We start from the raw sequence: 24,766 nt of genomic DNA, 5'->3' as shown, positions 1-24,766 counted from the left end.
CCGCATGAGAAAGGATCAAATTTATGCCACGCGCACTCGCGATACACAAGCCTCCAGTGGTCATCAGCTTTGACCAGTGTTGCACATCCAACAAGGAGGCTACAAAGGAAAATTTATTGAACGACGCTGCCCATCAGGTTTGGTGTGTAGAGCATTGGACAGTCACCACTGTAACGGTTCCTAGAGATCAGGTCTTGAAGGATTTTTTTGATGCTGTTACAATTGAAGACCGAAGTGCGTTTGTATCACTAGTGACCGATTGTTGTGAAGAGTTTTTTCGAATTTTTCCGTCCCAGTGAAAAGAGTAAACAATGAGAAACGTTCGTTGACAACCAGAAACCGTGAATACGATCAACAACATCTAGAAACATAGTGGAAGTTCATTTAAAATACAACAAGCAAAACGTTTTGTTTTTTCATCTATTCCATCAGTTTATTACTAATGTTTTAATAAGAGTACCTATTAACAAAATAGTTTCAATGATATATTAACAGAAAGTAGTAATTCTCTGAATATAACGTTACGAAATATTTTTCGCAACTTAATATGCTACAAAAACTATTAATTAGAAAAGTTAGTTGAGGTAAAAAGTAACATCCTTGAGAATGACTAAAATTAGAAAACTAAAAACGACATTTTAATTTCAATTTTTACCTCTCGTCTTCAACTCTTCAGTGCAGTGCATTTCACGTTGAACTGCCACACCACTCAGCAATTCAACATAAACCGCTAAGCAGTAGTAAAGTTATCCTTACTTGAGACACTTTAATTTTACCTAGGTACAGTGTTCTTACTGATAAAGTCCCGAACGTAAAATAAGTTTACGATATATTGGTCGTTTTCAGCTATTAGTCATCTAGGCGTTTGGCTGCAAGTAACCTGTTTGTACTAAGTGCACATGACTGATTTTTATTTTTCATTTTTATGATTCGTCTTGGACTCATCAGTGTATAGCAGTCAAATGACAGCCCTACTGTTGGCGTAGCACTACACAACTGTTGTCAAAATCACTGTGAAGTTTTGATTTGAATATTCAGATAGCAGTTTTTTGTGTACACATACACTTATTTGACTCTATGCGAAATATACATTCGAAAATACACTAAAACCTCGATTTACACGAACTCAATTTACGAGAATTTAATATACGCGAATTTCTTACGCGTTTTATTAGAAATGACGCGATTTATTATTTAATTTACGCGATGATCGCAAAAAAAGTTTTTAGATGATAAAGGAAATTTTCATTTATATGTATGGGCATTCCACGCAAAATCAGCCACCCACATTTTAAAAAATTTATTTAAAAAATCGGCTCAATCGGCCACGTAAAGCTTGTACGCAAATAGATCTGAATAAAAAAATATCTTTAAAATAAAAAAATATACCAAGCCTAAAAAAATTGAAGCGGTAACTTCGAGCTTTCATAGCTTATCTGTTTTTCAACGAATCTCAATCAATTTTACACCCTCGAATTTTGAAAAATTCGTAGATTGATTAAAAAACTTTCCAGCTGGCGATTGGTTAAGAAAAACCAATGAAAACTAGATTTTTCCCGTTCCAGGTTCTTTTCACGCGTACAAAATGCCCTATCTGTTTTCTTATTTTCTTCCCTTCGACATCAACGTCGTATGTAGAATATTGAGAACTTCAATTTTACCCAGTCATAACTTTATTGTTAGTCAACCGATTTTCGAAATATGTTCACTATTGGAAAATTTTACTATTACTACTATTTACTATATTCATTTAGATTTGTCGAAACATTAGAACATAATATATTTCGAAAATTTTAAAATGTTTGATTTTCTACCGATTTTTTTTAGATTTTACGGCAAACCTAAAACAAAATTAGCGTTTCTGTTGTGTATAGAACAGTGCGGTAAAATTTCATTTTCAATCGAATGATATCAGATGAAAATAAAATGTATGACCACTGACCGTCAGCATATCGATACAAATTCATATGACTTGTGCCTAGCCATTCGAAGTTTTGCTTGCTCAGTTTCAAGTGCCAAGTTGCCTAGCTGCTTCATCGTCTTCGCTATTGGTAGTGAGCAAGTTTGAATGAATTGAATTATAAATGGAGTAAAGTATTAAAAATAAAAACTAAAGGAGGAAACTATTAATTTATGTGTATTCTGTAATTGATATTTCAGCTACCCTTTCTTGTCTTTCATCTATTATCTTGAACCAATTCGAATGTTTCCATTAACCTCATTTGAAGGCCGCTCTCATACTATTGAAAGAGACATTTTGTTACTTCAAGAGATCAACTGACGGTGGTTAAACTGAGCATTGATTTGAAAAGAATCGATTGAAGAACTGAATGCTGCCGGTTCGGTACGTCAGCGAACGTTGTGTGTGTGTCAGAGTGTGAAGTTTACTGCAGTAGAGAGATCGTCAGTGTATTTCACATTCGATTTCAATTGAATTGAATGAGGTTTTACTGCACTGGTATAGAAATTGTTTCGATCTTTCGTCAAAATTTAGAGTTTAGGTATATTTACCAAAATTTTCGAGATTTTTAGCAAAATCGAAATTTTTTTGGAAATCGTGGTCAGAATCGATTTCTAACTGTAATAATAAAAAATATATGTTATAAAATTTAAAAGTTTTGACTTGGTTTTTGTTTTATAAAATTTTTCGAATAATAGAAATTCTCGGTATGTGTACCAAATTTCTTGAGATTCTTTAAACGGATATATAATTTTGTTCCTCATTACATTGTATCTGATAATGATTCCAATATTTTGGAGCAGAAAAGTGTACATGTCATCGCTTTCGAGATATTCACGATCATTGTAAAAAATTTCACTTTTTCTGAGGTCATCTATCTACAGTTTTCATAATAAAATTGAGTAGTCAAGTCATTTTTTCAGGTTTGGGGCTCCACGTAACTTTTTTAGGCTTGTTATTAGGAGTGTTAAAATGTGTGAATATTTTATTACAAAAGTTAAGGTGAACCAATTTTGCTCAAATTCCAGTCTATTTCCACGAGCTAGACGATTTATTCCTTAAATTACACACCGTTTTGATCGTCTTTAAAGGGAAATTCTGAAACCGGTTGAAATATCAAACAATTGAAACAAATCACACAAATCTCGAGAGTTTTAAATCTGTTATGTAGAGACACAATCTTAATTTATTATCAAACAAGGATTCAAGCTAATTGAACTTGACAAAGATCCTGTAATATTCGACAAACGTCTGATATGAGAGGAAATTCCTTACATTCTTTTCGACGACAAAATGACTTTCAATGAAACGATGTTTCAATGCATAGGTTCCATTGAAGCAAGATTAAAATAGCAGACATATTCAAGGCAAGGCTGAAAAATTTTAATTTAATTGGACACTGACAATAACCATCAACTTCAAACACCCTTCACGCCTGTTCTGTCATACTACAGATACACATCCGAATCGTCCTTATTTCACTTCGCCGTACGTAAAAAAATGGCCAACGGAAGAAAATAGCCTGCGAAATCGCGAAAACTTTGCCCGAAAAAAGACAATCCTATAAATATGCACCGCCAAACCAAATCCTTCCCCGTACCTCGACTCTCGGTCGGGCTGCTCGCCGACATGCAGGACGAAATAAAACTTGCAAGCTCGCGATGCTCTTTATTAAATATTTTTATAGTGGCTTTTGTGGCTTCCGCTGTGGCCTCCGCGAAAACTTGGCCACCGCCACCAACAGCACTTTTTTTACGACACAAGTGGGCGAGTAGAAAACGACGAAGGGGTTTGTTGTTTGTCCATACATCTAGATGTTTTCCACACGAGTCGAGGATGTACGATTACAGACATTTGGAAGTGCAGGCATACGCGGGGAGCAAAAAAACAACAGCACATATCGTACGGAAGACAAATAGCAGTTTTCCATACGCGTTTTAAGATAACGTGCTTTTTCGCAGCTTTTTTTCTACTTTTTTGTAACCGAAAACCAGAGGAACAGTGGTTGGAAATTAAGATAATATTGCCTAAACTAGTAACAGCATTGCAGTACAATATTTGCAATTAAATTCGTAAAAAAAATTGAGTTGATGGCTTTGACAAAATCATTTATAAAACAACTCTATATCATGATTCGTGAAATCTTTTTAAAAAATGTCTTTCTAAATTAGGACAAATATTTCGGCCCATAGTGCAAAGGCTAAGTACTGGAAATGGTCACTTTAACTCCATTTCAATGCTATAAAAAGTGTGCGGGAAGAAATTTAATTTCGAGATAATAATTTTTGAAATGATGGGAAAACGTGAGAAAAAAAGCATTCCAAATTAATTTACTTTTTATTCACATGTCATTAAAATTTTCCATCTGATAGAAGTAAACCCTCAATTCCAAATGAGAGATTAATAATTGGTTAATCGATGGACTCCGAAAGGAACACCCGACGTATAAAAACGTTACGAAAAGTTACTGCCTCTAGTCTTCTAGTAAATAGCACAAATAAAGACACTACCCGCCAGCCAGCCCATGCCCATCGGCAGAATCATTACCATTTTCATGAGCTCGATTAGATTAAAACTCCAATATAGAAGTCAATTGATTTCGTCCGGTCTGCTCGTTTGGAAAACAAACGAAGAATAAAATGGGGTGAAGGCCAGGAGTGGGAAGTTGGCTGAACGACGGTGATGTTTCCCATTTGCTCCTCGAGCTGGAAAAGATGCACAATCCAACGAGTGATAATTGATTCAATTACATAATTCCAACCCCTTTTGCCACTTCTGACTTCTGTGCAACGAAGGACGAGTCCTGCCGATAGTCTTATCTACTGCCTGGAATGGGAAATACCGCTGTTACGGTAGATTTACCTTCCGAATTGAAATGGATCCTTGAGGAGGTGCTCAATTCAAGAAATTGGGAATTAATATATCTCTGGTAGCTCATTGAATTACATGAGCTCGGTACGATTCACAGCCACTGTGGTGATACATGTGCTTGGGCTGGTAGAAGCTAACTCTTAAGTCTAGACTCCGACTGCCCATATATTTTACTCCGAGTCGAAGTTCTTGCTGGAAATGAGCATACTACATAGTGTCACGAATAGCACGACGAATCCTTCCGGAAGCAGGGATAATGGCAAAGACGCTTCGAGGAGATTTGCTTTCTTCCTTGCTTCCTACTTCCCGGGTTTACTCCTCGGTATGAAAAAGTGCAATAAAATCCAAAGCACCGTCGAATGGTCCAACCCATGTGTATGTGTTATTTTCGGTGGAACCGACTTGGTCGGGACCTGTCGGGATAAGATAGCAGCACGAGGTGCGGTGTCCAGAGACAAAAGCTTGCTAGGAAATGTCCTTTTTTAGTGCACATAAAAGAAGTTAATTTTCTCAAGTGTTGGATGATAAAACTATCAATAAATCACTTCCACTTTTATGCACTTGAACTCGGAATGATGACGGCGACGTCGACAACGACAAAGATATCGGCTTGGAAGGATCACTCGAGCTTTTTGAACGTTAATGTTTGTTTCGAGGTTTCCTTTCGGTGAATTGGAACTAAAGTCAAGCGGAAATAATTGGGATCTAGTATAAATACGCTCAAATGACACGTTCCCGACGCTATTTCATCGTTGAGCTGTAATGTCTTTTCATCAATTTCCTAATTATATACGGTTCAGGAAAGATGTGAGGTGAATGTTGATCGATATAAAATTAATTTTTACTCTTGCAATCTTCTGCTTTGTGGACTTTTTCAAGTTTCATTCAACTGCAGATTTGATCAAAGTTGCTCAGAAGTATCGTAACATAGGGCTTGAGAGAAGCGAACATATCGTGCTTGACTATGCCGAAAACAACAGTTTGTCGAATACTCAAAACCTACAAGCAAATCCTGAGGGTGGAAAGAAATAAGCGGCCCTACGAAAAAACTGGAATCAAGGATCGTAAGCTGCGCAGCAAGTTGCTAAGGTGCGTTAAAGCAAACCCCGGTCTTTCGATTTGCGATATGGTCAGGAGGTACAACGCCAACTCTCAAACGATGCAGAACTTTCTTGTCAGGGAAGGACACAAGTCAGACAAAACCAGTAAATATCCGAACTGGCACTTGAAGCAGAACTCCATGGCCAAATCGAACAAGGCCCTTTGAACAACTATGATTTGACAAAACACAATGACTGCACTTTTATCGATACCGAATCATACGTCAAAACTCTATTTTAAGCAGCGACAAGCTAACGATGAAGACCATGATTTGGCAAGTGATTTGAAGTTGTGGCCTGAACCATCTATCGTATCCTAGACCAGTGATTCCCAAACTGGTTCCTACAACCCACTAGTGGGCATTAGCTCATTTTCAGTGGGTAGTAAACACACAATTGTAAACAGGTGGGCAATGATTCGCAAAAAGTGGACTTCAATACTTAAAAAATCTTTCTGAGAAAGGCCCTGAGTAAAACGTATTCATTAAAAACTTATATAGACATGTGTGTAATATATCATTGCAAAAAACAATCCCATTTCAATCTATCAGTTGCGAAAATGAAGTGATTAGTGCATCATTCAATTCTTGTGAGATTTGTGAAAAGAAAATGAAAGTAAGAAGATGAAAAATTAAGTCCTGTTACGACCAAAAATTTGTCAAATAAGAATGAGTGTAAATAGTTTCATTGTTTCATTAGAAATTCATATCATGTCTATATTCCAAATTGAATTAATACAAAATACAGAAAAATAATCCGGGGTCGGAATTGTGGCCCAGAACCAAAATCCAAGTCCAGGTTGAAAATTTAATTCCAGAATCCAGATGCAGAATTTAGGTTCACGTAAAAAATCTCTGTCTATAATTTTGGTCCAGAATCTGAATCGAAGTCCCAATTTTAGGTTCAGTATTCAGATTCTGCACTCAGATAACAAATTCATGTTCAAAGCAGAGGTGGAAATGAATCAATTTTGCGCATAAAAATGTGAATCAAGATTTCCGATTGTGAATCAAAAAACCGAACACCGTGAATTAAAAAATGGAGTAACAAAACTAAAATTGCGATTATGTATTAAATTGTGGGAAATGAAATTGAAGACCTTTTTAAATTCTAAGTAAAACCCAAATTTATCTTATCAAAAATCATTCATTTCGAAATTCATTATAAAGCTTGCTTTATTTAGAATTGGAACAAACTTTTGCTCATATTGTGGCGCTCCAGGTGGACGGATTTGGAAATTCTTGGCGCCCCGGAAATTTTGTCAGCTTCACGTATGATTTTTGGCATTCCGAAAATCGACTGTACTTTGTAAACAATCAACATGGAAGCCGAAAGAAGGGAAAAAATTGTGCACAGTTATTTGGAAAATCCATTGTGGTCTGCCTCTAGGCTAGCTAAACAGCTGAAATTGCCCAGAAATACCGTATGGCGCGTTATCAAACGGTATAAGGAAACATTGACGACGATTCGGAAGCCTCAAGCCAATCGTCGGAGTGGAACTGTCGACCGGAAACTGCGTGGTAAGATTTTGAAGACGATTAAGAGGAATCCTAATCTGTCGGACTGTGATTTGGCCAGAAAATTCGATGCTGCCCATAGTGCCGTGAGGAGAACTCGACTCCGGGAAGGAATCAAGTCGTATCGAGCTAGCAAACAGCCAAATCGAACCATAAAACAGAATAGTGTGGTCAAAATTCGTGCTCGGAAACAATATGACCAGGTGCTGACCAAGTTCGACGGGTGTCTTCTGATGGACGATGAAACATATGTCAAGGCTGACTTCGGGCAAATCCCAGGTCAAAAATTTTACTTGGCAAAGGCTCGGGGGGATGTTCCAGCCAAATTTAAATTTGTTTTTCCCGACAAATTTGCAAGAAAATTTATGATTTGGCAGCGCATTTGCATCTGTGGCAAAAAAACGAAAGTTTTCGTTACAAATAAGACAATGACATCGGAACTATACCAAAAAGAGTATCTCCAAAAACGAATTTTTCCGTTCGTTCGATCCCACGACCATCCCGTAATGTTTTGGCCAAATTTAGTAAGCTGTCATTACAGCAAAGTCGTTCAAGAATGGTATGCAGAGAAATGAGTCCAGTTTGTTCCGAAAAACCTTAACCCACCCAACTGCCCCCAGTTCCGCCCTATTGAGAAATACTGAGCAATCATGAAGAGGTGACTCAAGGCAAAGGGAAAGGTTGTCAAAGACATCAATCAAATGACGACCTGGTGGAATAAGATAGCTAAAACGATGGACGAAGAAGGTGTGCGCCGCCTAATGAGCCGTGTTACAGAAAAAATTCGAGAATTTCTTCGAAACCGTGAAAGTATGAAGAAAACGCTACATTTGTATAAAAAAAGATCTTGAATTCAATAATAAATAACTGAAATACAGGCAATTGTCTTTGTTCCAATTATATCTGAAGCAAGCTTTAATATCTTTATTCTTTAATCTTTAATATGTGGATAATACTGACTATTTTTATTTACTGTGAATCAAAAAATTTACTTATTTCCACTTCAGAGGTTAGGTCAAGTTTCTCATTTCAGGTTCAGTTTCAGAGTTCCAATTATAGTACGGAATCCTGGTCTGGAATTCAGATCTTGACTTAGAATCCATGTACAGAATTCAGGTCCAGATTCAGAATCCAAATATAGAATTCTATATCATTTTCAGAATACAGAATCAGAATACAATGTCAGAACGCAGGTCCAGAACTCAGATCCAGAAATCAAGTCCCTAAAATGTTGTCCCAGAATCTAATTTTAGCGTTTTGTTTCTGAATCCAGCTCCAAATTCAGAATCCAAATTCAGGATCAAGTTCCAGGATCACGATTCTGGTGCGTTCCCAGTATCTCTGTCAAATTTTTGGAGTAAAAATCTTGTTTGGAAGCCAGCTCCAGAATCCTGCTCAAGATTTAGACCCGAAACCTTCATCGAAAGTTCAAGCCAAGAAATCTGGTTCAGAATTCTGGTTCAAAAACCATGTCCAGATTCATTATTCTGATCCAGAAACCCTGTCGGACATCCAACTGTAGGGTCCTGGTTTAGAATCCTGATCTAGGTTTAGAAGCTCTGTCAATAATTTAGGTTCAAGTTTAGAATTGAGGAATGCTAGAGAACTCAGGTTCAGAATCCAATTCAGGCTCACAGTTCAAGTGCACAATAGGTTCATAGTTAAGCTTCGGAAACTCTGTCAGAAGTTCAGAAAACAGAATTCTGACGCAGAATCCAGGTCAAAAATCTAGGTTAAGGTATCTGTCAGGAGTTCAGATTCACAATCTAACTCCAGGTCTAGAATTCAGATTCAAGTCCCGAATATAAGTAATTAATTCTGCTTCAAGCTCAGAATCCATATTCGGATAAAGAGCCTCTTTCAAGAATCCAGGTTCAGATTTAATATTCTGATCTAGAAACCTTGTTCGATAGTTCAATATTCTAATCCAGTGTTCAGGACGAGATCGCTTCGTTATTAATTGGTGAGAGGACTTTTGTGAGTTTTTTCTAACAATCAAAGAAGCAAATACTACCAAATGTAATAAACACAGTCTTGTACATCTTTATCACCATTTATTTTTTGGTCGTAATTTCCCCTTATTTTTGGTCGTAATTTCCCTTGTGGAAAGAGTCGCAAATAAACTGTTTGACAAAAGGGGAGAACGCTTAGAACAATGTGCCAATCACACATTAACACAATGCGTTGGCGCATTTATCAATATTGGCACTTTCGTTTTCATACAGTTGCACAGTTGCGGCTTACAAAGGGCTCAGTTTTGATAAGTAGCTGTTTCATGGGGAACAGCGTGGCACACTTAGACTCACAGTATATCACGTGTTTTTTTAGAGGCACAATATAGTTTGTGTTAAGGGACTCTCCCCTTGGTTTGACCTCAAATAAACTGTTTGATTTAAAATGTTTTAATTTTTGTCCCTCCCACAATAAGTAAAACCAGAACTCGAAAAGTTACTTTTGAACGAGCTCTTGAAAAAATCATAGTGTTGTCCACATACGCCACAAGAAAGCACGCCAAATGCGGAACCCAACGAAAAGACAGTCTGAAATTATGGCGTCTTGAACTTTCAATGACAGTTAAAAATCCATCCGCCACCTTCTCCAATCCGAGGAAATCGCTCTGCCAACTGAACTACTGTGGATGTTATGATACACAACGCAGAAGACTTCCGGCTAGAAAAGAACTTGGTATTTGATCTGAATGTGCACGGTCAGTTGAGTTCACATTTTAGTTGATCCCCTGTGATCCAATATCGCACTCAAAAACTTCGATCCTGTACCAGTCGATCTCGCTTTGATTATCCGATTGAGCAATGAAATGTGAGGTTTTGTTGTCGTTTTGCTTACCCAAGGTTTGAACGATAGGGTCTTGAATTAATAATTAATTTCTACCGCCTTGGGATTGGGAAACAAATTAGTTTTTTGTATCATTTCTATCTATTTTATATTTGTATCTCGAGTTAACTGCAAAAATGTTCATTGTCGCTGAATTTTAATAATGTTTTCTACTTGGTGGGCAGTAGAACTATTAATATATTTAAAATGGGCATTCGACCAAAAAATTTTGGGAGTAACTGTCCTAGACGATGACATCCCAAAGCATCAAAGAAATCCTGACATTCATCCACAAGCATAAAGGCCAAGTCATTTTTGGTACGATTCGACCAGCTACCACTACTCCAAGGTGGTATGCAGCCAACAACATCAGTTTTGTCCTCAAAGTAATGAATCCTTCGAATTGCCTGGAATTTTGACCAATCGTAAAATACTGAGCAATTTTAAAGCAGTGACTTCAACGAAGCAGTGGGACAGTCAAGAACATCCAGCAAATACGGGCAAAATGGAATAAATGCGCTGATTCCGTGTCCGTTTTCACTGTGTGGACGCTGATGGGCTCTATTGAGAGGAAGGTTTGAGATTTCGTTAGTACTGGAGAAATGTAACCATCTAATACTGTGACTTTGAAATTTCAATAAAAGTACTGTAAAGTGATAAATGTTACAATTTTCAACGATACAAAGAGCATAAAAAATCTTTGAAAACAGTGCTAAAAGCTATTCCAATTTGAAGGTCTTGTTAACTAATGACATATCGAACCGACTTTGGCTTGCCCTCGGCATCTGAGAACTTAAGCAGTGTGCCTTCAAAGTTAGATTATTAAAAAAAACGACTTTGGCTGTACCGGTCTCCAGTTTCTAGTTCCGGAAAAAATGGTCAAATATTTCAAAGCCTCACTCACTCACTCTGAGTTCTTTGGTATGGTTGAACCGAATGCCACAGACTTAGAATCAAATGAAAGATACAGTGTTGCGCAAAGGAACCTGAAACATTTATTATATAAATTGACAGAACCTTCGAAGTACTAGACGAGAAAACTAGCCACAAACGAAAAGTAGAAGAATGACCTTTTCTGTTCGTTTCGTGGAACTGCTCAGTGCAAACTCAAACAGTACAACGTAAAGTTAATGCGGTCGAAGAAACGTAAACTCTTAACACTCAGTGAAAGTCAGTACAGACTTTTGACCGTCTTTTTTTCAGTTTCAGATTACTGTGCAGTGCATAAAAAAAAAACTTCATTAGTGACCTCACAAAACTATTACAACACAGATTTATATGGAAGGTCATACGTTCCCGTTGAAGGCTATTGAATTTTATCCAGATCCGACCACCGGCTCCGGAGATTCAATATGATATGTGCAAAAAAATTGTGCACTAAATTTTCTCAGGGATGGCTGCATCCATTTCAACAGACTTAGATTCAAATAAAACGTCCTCTAATCTCCTCCGCTACTGAATTTCATTTGGATGCTACCTACGGTTCAGAATTGCAGGGAGATACGAACAAACGTAAGTTTCCAAAGCGTGAAATGAAATTCCTTCAACTAGTTATATAAATCATATAGTGTAATGTTAGTTGATGATCAATAAATTTTATTTCTGATATATCGGTTCTCAGTTACACATACCGAAAGCTCCGGAAATAACGATAAAAAGCTATAAAATGGAGTTTGTATAATTTTCTCGGAAATGGCTAAACCAATTTTCACAAACTTAGGCTCAAATGTAACGTGTTATGTTTCCATAGACTGCAAATTTTTTTCATCTGAATTCGGTTCAGAAATTACAGGGTAAAGAGGGTTTAAATTTTAGAACGTTGATGCAAAAAAAGAAAAAAATCTAGGAAGATTGAAACAGATTCTTCAACATTGTTTTATCAGCACAATAAATCATTTTTGTGCAATATTTCCAATTTTTCCAAAGTAGCGTCACTAAAAGCATTGTAATTAACACCTCATGAACCGTATGTCATGAAATTTTGATAGATGACATCTGAATAATGCCTCTGATGAGCTCTAGAGAAACTTTTGAATAGTAACGCCATCTGTTTGTTAGACCAGCAACTTCTTGATCTAAGAGCTGCATCTCAGTTCGAAGTTATTAAAATTATAACTTAATGATTCGGTAAACATGTAATGTAATTAGATTATTAGGAGAAGGATCATCTATAACAAGTAACTTGAAACAAATATTTAGTATACTTTTAGATTTTGATTATTAATAAATTGGACCAAAACAAAGAACCTATTCTTACCTATTAAGAACCTCACAAGAATCACAAGGCCATCAATCTAGCAAAACAAAATTGTTTATCCGATTTATTTCAATGCACAAAGTCATCCCGTCCCGTTCCTTGCAAACCCATGATGGTGTCACACCCAATTACAGCAGTTTGCAAAAATGTCTCCCATTATTCGCTTGATTACCACCTCGACCCAAATCCCTGCTGCGAGCCAACCAAATGGCTTCGGGATGATAAATCACTTAACCGAAGGCGATGACGATGATGCTGGTAAGCCCATCCCGGAAAATCATTTCATCCCTCCCTTTCTCCCGGCAGGCAAACCCGTCTGGAGTAGACATTTATTTCCCACCACTTCCATGCCACCCGCAATCGTTTAAATTTAAATGCTTTCACAGCCAGCCCGGTTTATTTGTCAACAGTTTAGACATCTATCTTCCAATGGTTAAGCTATCGAGTCAGAGAAAGCAGATTTTCTTTATTTACACAGACAGACAGACAGACAAACCGAGAGACAGGGAAACACACCGCCATCAGCAGAAAGGCGCTCCTTTTCCGAAGCTAATATTCGTCCTTTCCTCCTTGGTTCGAATTTGTATGGCGTATTTGTTTCCCTCGGGTGAACCGGGTCGTTCTGGTCCTGACTTTACCGAACTTCGAGACAGGGAAAGCAATCGTCTTACGATAGCATCTTTCCACACCATCAGCAAGCAGCCCATTGCCGGGGAAATTTACCGGCAGCCAGAGGTGTGAGCTGGAATACCTGTGAAACCGAACTTGAATTATGGCACGAAAAGTGTCTCTTTTCAAAACTGGGCGAGCAGTGCGAGTGGACGGGGGGAACCTTAATACCGTATCATTGCGAAGGTTGTAGAGGGCTGAGGGGAGGCGAAGTGTCAGACAAACATGGGATGCATATGTACGCAGAAAAGCACACCCCATAAACAACAGGTTCTTGGTGATGTTATCTGACATCCCGAGTTCCATCTTGAGGCAATTGGTTTACTGGGTTTCTGAATGTTGAATGGTGTAGATAGCTATGATAATAGTTTTCAATTCTATCATCATTGTGGTACCGTAAAAAGAGAATGAAAACAATGGACTGAGATTACGGTTACACCATAGTGGTCGACTAATCTACATTCATTCTGAATCACTGCATCAATTTTGGCAGAAAAAGTTCAACGATGTTGTGTTGCTGTCCTAATGTATGATCCAAGCAAGCAAAAAAAAACAAACAGTCCTGTCAATAGTCTCGTCACACGATATCCCGTATAAGGTAGTAACGCCGTCACCGTAGAATCAACGAGCAATCAGTTCAGTTGCACCAGACCCCCCGAGGGTGAGAATGTCCGACGTCAGTCAATAAAAAATTCCTTTTTATGATTACAATCAAGCCCTTCGGGGATAGCCTCGTATAGACTGTATCAAACAGCCTGATAACACGATGTCTGTGTCCATGGGAGTTTTAGCGTTCTTAGTTGGAATACATTAAACTCCGACCAAGAAATGTGATAATCAATAAATTACAAAGTGATTATTAATGCAGTCCATATTAAATAATCTGATTGACGGTTCTATGATCGATCCACATGGGTAGATTTGGACGTGTGAAATACATCTACGATTTCGTTCATTCGTTCGTTCAACAGTTCGTTCATTTCTTAAGTATGTAAATAAGTTATCAGGTGAATAACTTTGCTTCCGCCGTTTTCCGTTAGGTGGCTGTACCGGCTGAGGCTAAAATACATAGATGATAATGCCTTTAAAGTGAGTGTGTACAGTGCCTAACGAATTGTCATCGCCGTTTCAGTGACAGTTGTTTTCGTATTATTTACGCTCGAAAATGTCTGTTTATGTGCCCAATTCTTGCCATTTGCGAGAAGTTTTACTTTTCTGTTACAATTCGAAAAAAATGCAGCTGAAGCGCATCGAATGCTTTCAGAAACTTTCGGTGATGCTGTTCTGAGTAAAAGAACGTGTCGGGAGTGGCTTCAAAGTTTTAAAAATGGTGATTTCGATGGCGAAGACAAGCATGGTGGTGGAAGAGAAAAATCCTTCAAAGATGAACAACTAGAAGCATTGCTTGATGAAGATTCGTGCCAAACCCAAGAAGAGCTTGCCGAATCGTAGAGAGTGAGTCAGCAAGCCATTTCAAAACGTCTCAAGGCCCTGGACATGATTCAGAAAGAAGGAAACTGGGTGCCGTACGAGTTGAAACCGAGGGACATCGAGCGCCGTCTGTTTGGATGTGAGCAACTGCTTCAAAGACAAAATCGTAAGGGGCTTTTACATCGAATCGTAACCGGTGATCAAAAGTGGGTTCGATACGATAATCCTAAACGCAGAAAATCATGGGGAAAGGCCGGACATGTTTCTTCGTCGAAGGCAAAACCGAATATTCACGGCGCCAAGGTTATGATTTGTATTTGGTGGAATCAGCTCGGTGTGATTTACTACGAGCTCTTAAAACCGGGTGAAACCATCACAGGAGATCGCTATCGAACGCAACTGATGCGCCTTAGTCGCGCGCTAAAAGAAAAGCGGCCACAATATCAAGAGCGACATGTCAAAGTCAACACGACAATGCTCGGCCTCACGTCGCAAAAGTGGTCAAAAAGTATCTGGAAACGGCGAAATGGGAAGTCTTACCCCACCCGCCGTATTCCCCAGATGTCACCCCTTCTTACTTCTACCTATTCCGTTCGATGGCACACGGCCTAGCAGATCAACATTTTCAATCCTTCGAAGAGTTGGAAAAATGGATTGCTTCATGGATAGTGTCAAAAGAGGACTCCTTTTTCGAGCCGGGATCCGAAAATTGCCGGAAAGATGGGAGAAAGTTGTCGCTAGCGACGGACAATACTTTGAATAATACATCTGTAAGCACTTTTTCACAATAAAGCTTTTAATTTCGGAAAAAACGGCGGAAGCAAAGTTGTACACCTGATATAATCGGCTGCTAGGGTAAAATGATGTTATTTAGACAGCGCAGTTTACTGCCTTTTCACAGATAAAATTGTCTTGAATTCGACAAAATAAACCGTTTACGATCGGGACGATAAACACAAAACAACAATACAGTGTATGAACAATAACACAACTTCGAAATAAGTGAACCAAATGAACAAAACGAAACTGTGACAATACGAGAGAATGCCGTAGTTGTTGACTTTAAACGAGTTCATTTTAGACCTTCGATATAAAAAAATAATGTATTGATTACTGCAATTACAACAACATGTATTACGTAAAGTATGAAAACGTCAAGTACAACATACAGGCAGAGTCTTTTCATCAAAAAAGATGTATGAAAGAACTTCTTAGCCCAGTATCCTCAATAGCGTACGTTTGTTCGCATGTTCTAAACGAAGTCTCCACCTTTTTCTATGACCTTCGGTCAGATCATAAGAATTTTATGTAAAACACTTGTCACCTACGACAATCAACTGGCTACATATTAATATCACCAGAAAACTGCCCAGTCCGGTAAGCCCCGCGAGAAGCTAGACAAGAAGTCATCTACACTCAAGGACAACGGTACTTCTTCTAGACCGGCCCTAGTCGGTATCATTAGCAGCAATACAACACTTTAACACATAGATCAATAAGTCCCGAGACTAAAGCAAAGATGGCGCTCGTAGTAAACCAGTAACCACGTCTTTCTAGAGTACTAACCAAGGGGAGAGTTGCTTAACACAAACTGTATTGTGCCTCTAAAAAAACACGTAATATACTGTGAGTCAAAGTGTGCCACGCTGTTCCCCATGAAACAGCTACAGAGGGGTCTCGTATAACGCGGTACACCGGGGGCGTGAAAAGCGAATCCGCGATAAACGGGACCCAGAGCATATGGGATTTCGACTGATTGGGGCTGTGAACGATTATCTCACTTCGGTCGACAGATAGAGCTATACAATCTTCGGCAAACTTGTTGTAGATACTTAGACCAACAATTTAGTGTAGTTTGACCGACAATTTGTTGAGAACTGCTCCGCCAGGAGCGCTTTGAAAAGAGCATGAAATAATTCATATGTTCACAATAGAAAAACAGTTTGAACATGAAATATCGCGAATATTTTACTTTCGGTGGTGTCGGTATTTTCGGAAAGAATGTTCCGGAGATCAAAACAGATCAAATGGTGTAAACAGTAGTGCGCAATTCAGCGTTCGATATTCCTACAACTCAAAATCATGTTGACTTATTAAGATGGTTTCTTCGAGAAGGTGTTTTAAGATTCCAATACCTATTGAATGATTGATGAAACAGTTCTTATTGTATCTACAATGTGATCTTCTGTAGCTGAATACCATACTTGTTTATGAGAGTGATCTTATCGATCAGTTTTTGAACAAGTTGATGAAGGAGAGACAGATGTTAAACTGTTTTTCTAGAAGGCGTTAGTAAGTTACTAAAGTATTGAGATGAATAAGCTATCGACATCTGAAATCTGAGGAACTGGATAGAGTGAAAACTCGAATTTCATACTTAATGTTTTGATTATTTATACAATTATATATAATGGTACATAAAATGTAACATATATTGCTCATATAGTTTCATTTTATTTTTTATTTGAATTAAACCTTTTATATTGAACTGGAAAAAGCACAATGGAGCGAAAATTTCATAGTCACACTCTTCATCAGGCAGTAAATCTCTAAATTCAGTTTTTGTAACAAGTGCGGATAACCAATTCGAGATTGTAACAAAAGCTGCTACGTAAACAACCAAAGACATATTTCGGTGAACTGATAAAAAGTAAAAAACGATAAATTTATGATGTAGGGATCACTGCAAAGGAAACTACGAAAAGCAAACCGAAGAAGTTTATTCTGAATGGCTTCGACGCGGCGGATGTCGAGTTAACAATAAAGAGCCAAAAAGACAGTACCATTTTCAAGAACCTCAAAACAGTTCACAATATAGTGCTTTTAGGCAATACATGTTTTAAAGGTCTTTGTAAACCCTAGTACTTCGAAAATTATGTATTTTATGTTATCCTCAAAATTTAGTTTTGTTTACAACAGGCCTCTCAAATCCTCTACGGTCGAATTCCGTTTGAAAACATTTCGGGAAACGAGATGGTCGAATACGACTGTTGAGCGTTTGCGATAGAAAGAGTTTACGAATTATTTTGATGCATACAAAACCATTCTATTGAGACCGTATCAATTGAAGAAAAAATCGAAATGTTTCTGCGGGAATTTGGTATTACCCCGATCTTTAAAAGGATTAATTAATTTAAAATCATTGGTTTTAGGAATTGTTGTGGAAGGTTGAATTTATTTAAATAACAAATAGTATCAAAAATAGTCGAAAATGAAGATATTATTCAAATTATTAATCGTACAGTAAGTTATATTTGTGATTAGTTTTGTTCACTTTGATAGTTCTTCCATTCAATCAATAAGTTCTGGAAGTAGTTTTATCCAGCAATTTTTCAATGTTGATGACTTAATTTGAACTAAAACTGATTGAATGCAGGTGGATGAGAAGCGGCATTATCCAACAATAAGAGAGCCTTGAATCCGATATTGCGATTTAAGCAAAATTGTTCTAACTCGGGAATGAAACAGTTTTGCACCCAATTTTGAAAATTTCTCGAGTCATCCAGCCTTTTTTATTGCTCCGGTAGTGTACTGGGAGATTGGAACGCTACAATTATTTTAAAGCATTATTAACACTCCAAATACCAAGCCTGAAAAAAGTTGAAACGGTACCTTCGAGCTGTCATAGTTTAGCTGTTTTTCAACGAATCTCAATAAATTTTACACCCTCGAATTTTGTGAAGTTCGTAAATTGATTCAAAAACTTTGTAGCAAGAAAACCAATGAGAATTTGATTTTTCCCGTACCAGGTGTTTTTTCACGCGCCCAAAATGCCCTATCTGCTCAATTTCTACTGGATGATCAGAAAGTTAGCTACAACGTATTTATAGGAATCAGTTTCACGTCTCTAACACAACCAAATGAAACGAAAGAAAGAATCTATGATCGTTCTCTCTGTTGCACTGTAGTTGTAGTTGTAGCTTCCAGAATTACTTTCTCGCATACATACTACTATATACTAGTTGAGTCGCGTCAACTAGTATATAGTAGTATGTATGCGAGAAAGTAATTCTGCAGAAACACACTAACACAATTACGATAGCGTCGCGTAGGATGTATGTTTAGTAGATTTGTTAGAGAATCACATGACACAAAATCATTTTATGACGAAAGGAAGCACATGAGTTCGCATCATTTTGCAAATCCTCTGAAATAACAGCTATTTTAGCAAACCGAAAAATTCAGAAAAATATATAGAAATCGCATTTCTTATCAAGTTTGTCCGCGACCAGACAACTATTAATTCCTACACAAGCATTGAAGAAGAAATCTCTACCGTCTACTAGTATAAATCACGAAACAAACAAATATAATTTTCCCAAAAATTAGCTTTCTAAGTGATCATGATCGCAACCTTTTTTTTCGAATACTGAACTACTGTTCACATTATCGAATACTTTTTGATATCCCAAGCAATGTTGAGGAAGATACACTGCTCTTAAATTATCACACACAAGCTTTTTCCAATCTTCTAACCATTTCGTAAACCCTCGAAAAAACGATCTTAATAAATCAAAATAAATCAAGATTACAGGAATTTCCAACCCAGCATTGCAAACCAGCGTCACCAAGTGAGAAACAATTTTACAACTGTTCACACTATTTATTCTATTTTACCTCCTCTACTTTCTTTCCGAAAACACCGCCAATCTATATCATCAGGTTTTAGAGATATCACATAATAAATTTTATATCGTAAGATTGTGATCACACTAGCGCCATTCTGTGGGAAAGTTCTCATAACAAAGTTTTCATAATGTAAACTATAACATTCCTAACAACTTATCAACTAACAAAACCGCTTTATATCTTTTAGTTTTTTTATAAGAACATAATTCTGATAATTGATATTTCTATTCAAGCACACTAGCTACATCTGATGGAGTAACTCCGAGTTAATACTTTTGCTGTTTGACAAACTTTGAATTCCCGCATTCTTCAAAATACTATAATTTGCGAGTTACTTGAATTTCAAATCGTTTTGTCTGTGTTAAGCGAATGATTTATATCATGCATTTTTTAAAGCGCCCCTAGCGGAGCAGTTCTCAACTAATTGTCTGTCAAACTACACTAAATTGTTGGTCTAAGTATCTACAACAAGTTTGCCGAAGATTGTGTGGCTCTATCTGTCGACCGAAGCGAGATAACCGTTCACAGCCCCAATCAGTCAAAATCCCATATGCTCTGGGTCCCGTTTATCGCGGTTATCCGGCAATAACGAATCCGGCAAAAACGAATACCGGCAAAACCGAATCCGCGTTGTACGAGACCCCACTGTACTTGTCAAAACTGAGCCCTTGTGTGCCACAACTGTGCAACTGTATGAAAACGAAAGTGCCAATATTGGTAAATGCGCCAACGCATTGTGTTAATGTGTGATTGGCACATTGTTCTAAGCGTCCTCCCCTTGGTACTAACCTTTGCTTGAAACGGGTCAAAATTTAAAGTCGATCCGAACAGAAACAGCTGAGTTATCGAGGTTGGAGTAAAGTCGTTTTGTAGTTTGTTTAAAAAATGAAAAAAAAAAACCGAGTTTCGTGTTTTGATAAAACATTGTTTTTTAATGGGTAAAAACACCGTGCAAGCGAAACAATGGATTGAAAAATGTTATCCGGACTCTTGTCCATCAAAAGCAACGATTTGTCGGTGGTTCGCCGAGTTTAAACGTGGTCGTACCGACACAAATGACGCGGAACGCTCGGGTAGACCTGTGGAAGCCGTTACACCGGAAAATGTGAGTGAAGTGACAAAAATTATAATGAAAGATCGTAAAGTGAAGCTCCGTGAGATTGCTGAGATGACACAGATATCATATGGAAGTGTATTTACTATCCTTCATGAAAAATTGAGCATGAAAAAGGTTTTTTCCAAGTGGGCGCCGCGATTGCAGCAATGCACCCTGCCACAAGTCGATGAAAACAATGACGAAATTGAACGAATTAGGCTTTGATCTGCTTCCCCCCCATATATATATATATATATATATATATATATATATATATATATATATATATATATATATATATATATATATATATATATATATATATATATATATATATATATATATATATATATATATATATATATATATATATATATATATATATATATATATATATATATATATATATATATATATATATATATATATATATATATATATATATATATATATATATATATATATATATATATATATATATATATATATATATATATATATATATATATATATATATATATATATATATATATATATATATATATATATATATATATATATATATATATATATATATATATATATATATATATATATATATATATATATATATATATATATATATATATATTGTAATTTTGGAACCGGAAGTCGAATCGGGATAAAATTCAAGGGCGGTCTATGGAACCATTATACCTTTTCATCTGAATCTGAGTTTGTGAAAACCGGTTCAGCCATCTTTGGTTTTTACTTAAGGTCATTCACCTCTTCGGGCCAAAAGAACCTTCTGACCCTATGTGCGGGGTTATAAATCGAACCCAGGTGGGCTGCATAAAAGGCATCGACTTACCCATCACGCTATACCCGTCCCCCTACATTTAATTAAATTAGGTCTTAATTTAATTTTCAGCTGTTATCGACTTTGAATTTTACTCATAAGTGGGACTTTTTCGAAATCTTCCACTTTCCTCCACATTTTCCCTCGATTCGTTCTAGTAACGTTTTCCATCCAACAGTTCCAACCAGTTTTTAAGTTTATTGAATTGACCAAGAGACTTGCCTCAAATGCGTGAATCTCAGATACTACGTGAATGTTTCATACTTAGCTACATACAAACAAATATGCAAGAAAAACAAGGTATTTTCTTGTTGTTATTAATAATTTAATAGTAAAACCAGTTTTTTCATCAATATTACAGGTTCACGCACTTTTCTGTACAATGTCTTACATAATCAAAAAAGATTCGTGTTTATTGGATTAGTAGTTTTATTTTTATCGTTTGAACGGAGAGTTTCGAGAAAACACGCTTCAAAGTTTGTGTGCTTCAAAGGAATAGCTAGGAGCGAGTAAAAATAACAAACAAAAATTTTAAGAAAATTGATTAAATCTTTATTGGGATCGATAGAACGATCAATATAATTTAATGTATGAAAATGATTTCATGCAAATGTTGGCCGTGATTCCACTTTAAATGGCCCATACGCAAGGCTCATATTTGCCACACTCTCTCTAATATATCGGCCGGTATTTCACGAATAATGCCCATAATCCACACCAATCAGTGACCTTTTGGGATCATTGGTAGTAGCTCTTGCATTGCTTCCGGCTGATCTTCACTCCAGATGCGGCAATTTTGCTTGTTGACGTATTCATTCGACCAGAAATAAGCTTCGTCGCTGAACACTATTTTTCGATAAAAAAGTGGATCTTCCTCTAACTTTGCCAGCGCCCATTCATGATTCAATTATATACCAAACGACGATTCATGATTAAGTTATAGATCAAACACAAGACACGATTCACGCGTGATCTGTCAAAAACAGTGTTGCCAAAAAGGTACCAGCTAAAAAATCACCCTTAATACCTACGAACATATTGAAAGTACGACTTTGAAACTTTGTGATTATGTTCGCGTACAACATATCTATCGATATTTATCGATTAAAGCAATACATGAGGAAATCGATTTTTTATAGAGTACCTCCCTTAACTAAATATCATGCTGCTTTCAGTAAAACGCACAAAATATGCAATGAAAGATATGTAAACCAATGCATTGAAATAAAACTAATATGTTTATTGTTATAAATCTATGATGCTATCAATAACTAACCTTAAATAAAAAGAAACGTATTTGAAAATTCTAAATCGAGTTCAACCATTTATGAGCTCGATTGGTTTGGTTTCATAATGTCAAAACTCCTCGATAATCTAATAGTTGTTCAAGTGATCTCGAATGAAGCGCGGTGATCGAGTTTGAAAATATGGTCAATTCGATGAAAGTTTGATTGAATCCCAGGACTCTTTATCGAAATTTCTTCGAGGCTCCCTTAAGATGACACAGAACGAGACAGTCGTTCTGAAACCGAGGGGTTTTGCAATGAGCGATTTGTTGCGTACAGATCTTGTTGACACTAAGAAAGCTACAACTAGCTTGTAAAAACAACGCCCTATGCATTGAACCGCCAACCCGAGCCAAGACCAAGTACTAGTGTTACTAATAGATCAAAAATATGAAGACTGAATGTAAAAGCCAGATGAGTATAAGACTTCTTTAAATGTATCGAAAGCGTTAAAAACATTGGAACTTCAAAGTTCAAGGACCAATGGTAACAGTTTACTTCCATGTTTTTCGATTACCTGATCCAGAACGATTTATTTTATATTCAACATTCTCCACTGTATTCTAAGACAAACATAAAGACTATACTTTTAAACATTGCATAAACAATAAATGCTGAACATTATACTATTAATTGACCGATTTCAATTCTTGTTTTCCAAAATTTTGCTCGAGCAGAGAAAACCAGCTCAGTACACACAAATAACTTACGAGAAACCCCTCATTTCCTGCACCAACCATAAATAAATTTATTAAGCCCCCACCCTGTCTTGAATTCGTCTACCCGTCATGCATATGAATGATGCCGGATCACGATGCACAGTGGGATCAGCTCATAAGAAACAGGTCGAACAGGAAAACAAATTATATTCTTAATTTGAAATAAAAAGTTTATAAGTTCAAAAAAAATTTCTTATAAGTTTATAAATTCAAAATCCATGTTAACCCTTTATTGATAAGTTTTAAAAAAATATTCATAATTATAAGGATGATTATTTATAATAGTATTATATACAACTCGAAATAATATAATAACTCAAAATAATATAAACCTTTTATTATCTTTATGTTTCGAATTCAGCTCATCAGTCCGTCAGTAGTTTAAGTTGAACTGCTAACGCCACCTAACGGTTCAACATAAACCGTTGAGCAGACGTGAAGTTCTTGCATTTGCAATACACTTATATTTGGCACCGAAGTGCCAAGTCCTTCCTGACGTGCCGAACGAAAACAAGTTTCAAAATCGGCCAGTATTAGCTGAAACTTGTTTTCGTTCGGCACGTCAGGAAGGACTTGGCACTTCGGTGATGAGCTGAATTCGAAACATAAAGATAATGAAATTGATTAGGGTTATTTCCTGAATAAACATTTTAGTAATTTGGAATATCTAAATAAACGTTTCATTCAATATTTTCATATTTTTTCCGATAGGTTATGGCGGTTAGTAGTTAGTGAAATTTATGAAATGAAACACAAAAAATCGGTAGCGGCTGCGATTTGAACCGGGAATCATCAGATTATAAAGTATACACGTTGACTGACTGAGCCAATTAAGCACATACCTGCTCGACTCATAATTGGTACATATAAACTGGTACAGTTGTACTGGCTGCTTTAATTGTATTAGTCCTGCTCTCTGTATATGGTTTTTGCCCTAGTCAACTACATTCGAGGTACTTCTTTCCAGACACAAGATGACAAATGATTCCACGAAAAAAATCGATACTACATTCTTATAGATTACTTAGACTGAAGAATACCAAAAGGGTTAAAGCCGGGGTAAAATAAATGATATAAGAAAAGACTGAAAACCCAAACAAGCTATAATTGGTTATAGCAAAGATCGCACTAGAAAAACATGAAACACATTGACTAGTTTGTAACTTTTTCACCTAATAGTAAAAATTGTGTAAATGATTTTTTTGCTGGTTAGCTTAAGGTTAAGGATTGTTTTGTAAGATATTGACTTTGGGATTTTAGGATTTCCGAAACTGCCGAGTGTTTTGGAATAACTTGAAACGATCTGGTCTAGAACAGAGAGTCGATTACCATTAGATCTCTACGTTTCCTTCATTTCTAAGATGAAACAAAAAAACACAAACGAAAATTTGCATAAAAAATATGCATTACTTTGAAAATTTAAAATTTCTTTGGGTATAAACTAACATAATCTTTTCAATTTGTTATGTTATCAACAGTTATGTCAAGTTTTTTATTTATATTGCATCGTCACACTAAGTGATTAACCACACATTAAACAGCAAGCTATGATACTATAGAA

At 36.6% G+C, this 24,766-nt stretch overlaps 1 protein-coding gene across 15 annotated transcripts in view; it reads right to left on the bottom strand.

Moving 5' to 3' along the window:
- The window catches only part of LOC131436556 (calmodulin-binding transcription activator 1), a 477,355-nt gene that overhangs the window by 361,848 nt on the left and 90,741 nt on the right, over positions 1–24,766 (bottom strand). The gene's annotated exons all lie outside the window — the stretch shown is intronic.

Source organism: Malaya genurostris, chromosome 3 (assembly GCF_030247185.1).
Source record: "Malaya genurostris strain Urasoe2022 chromosome 3, Malgen_1.1, whole genome shotgun sequence".
NCBI lineage: Eukaryota > Metazoa > Arthropoda > Insecta > Diptera > Culicidae > Malaya > Malaya genurostris.
Note: the sequence above shows the minus strand (reverse complement) of the source record. Positions and strands in the feature narration are given on the sequence as shown.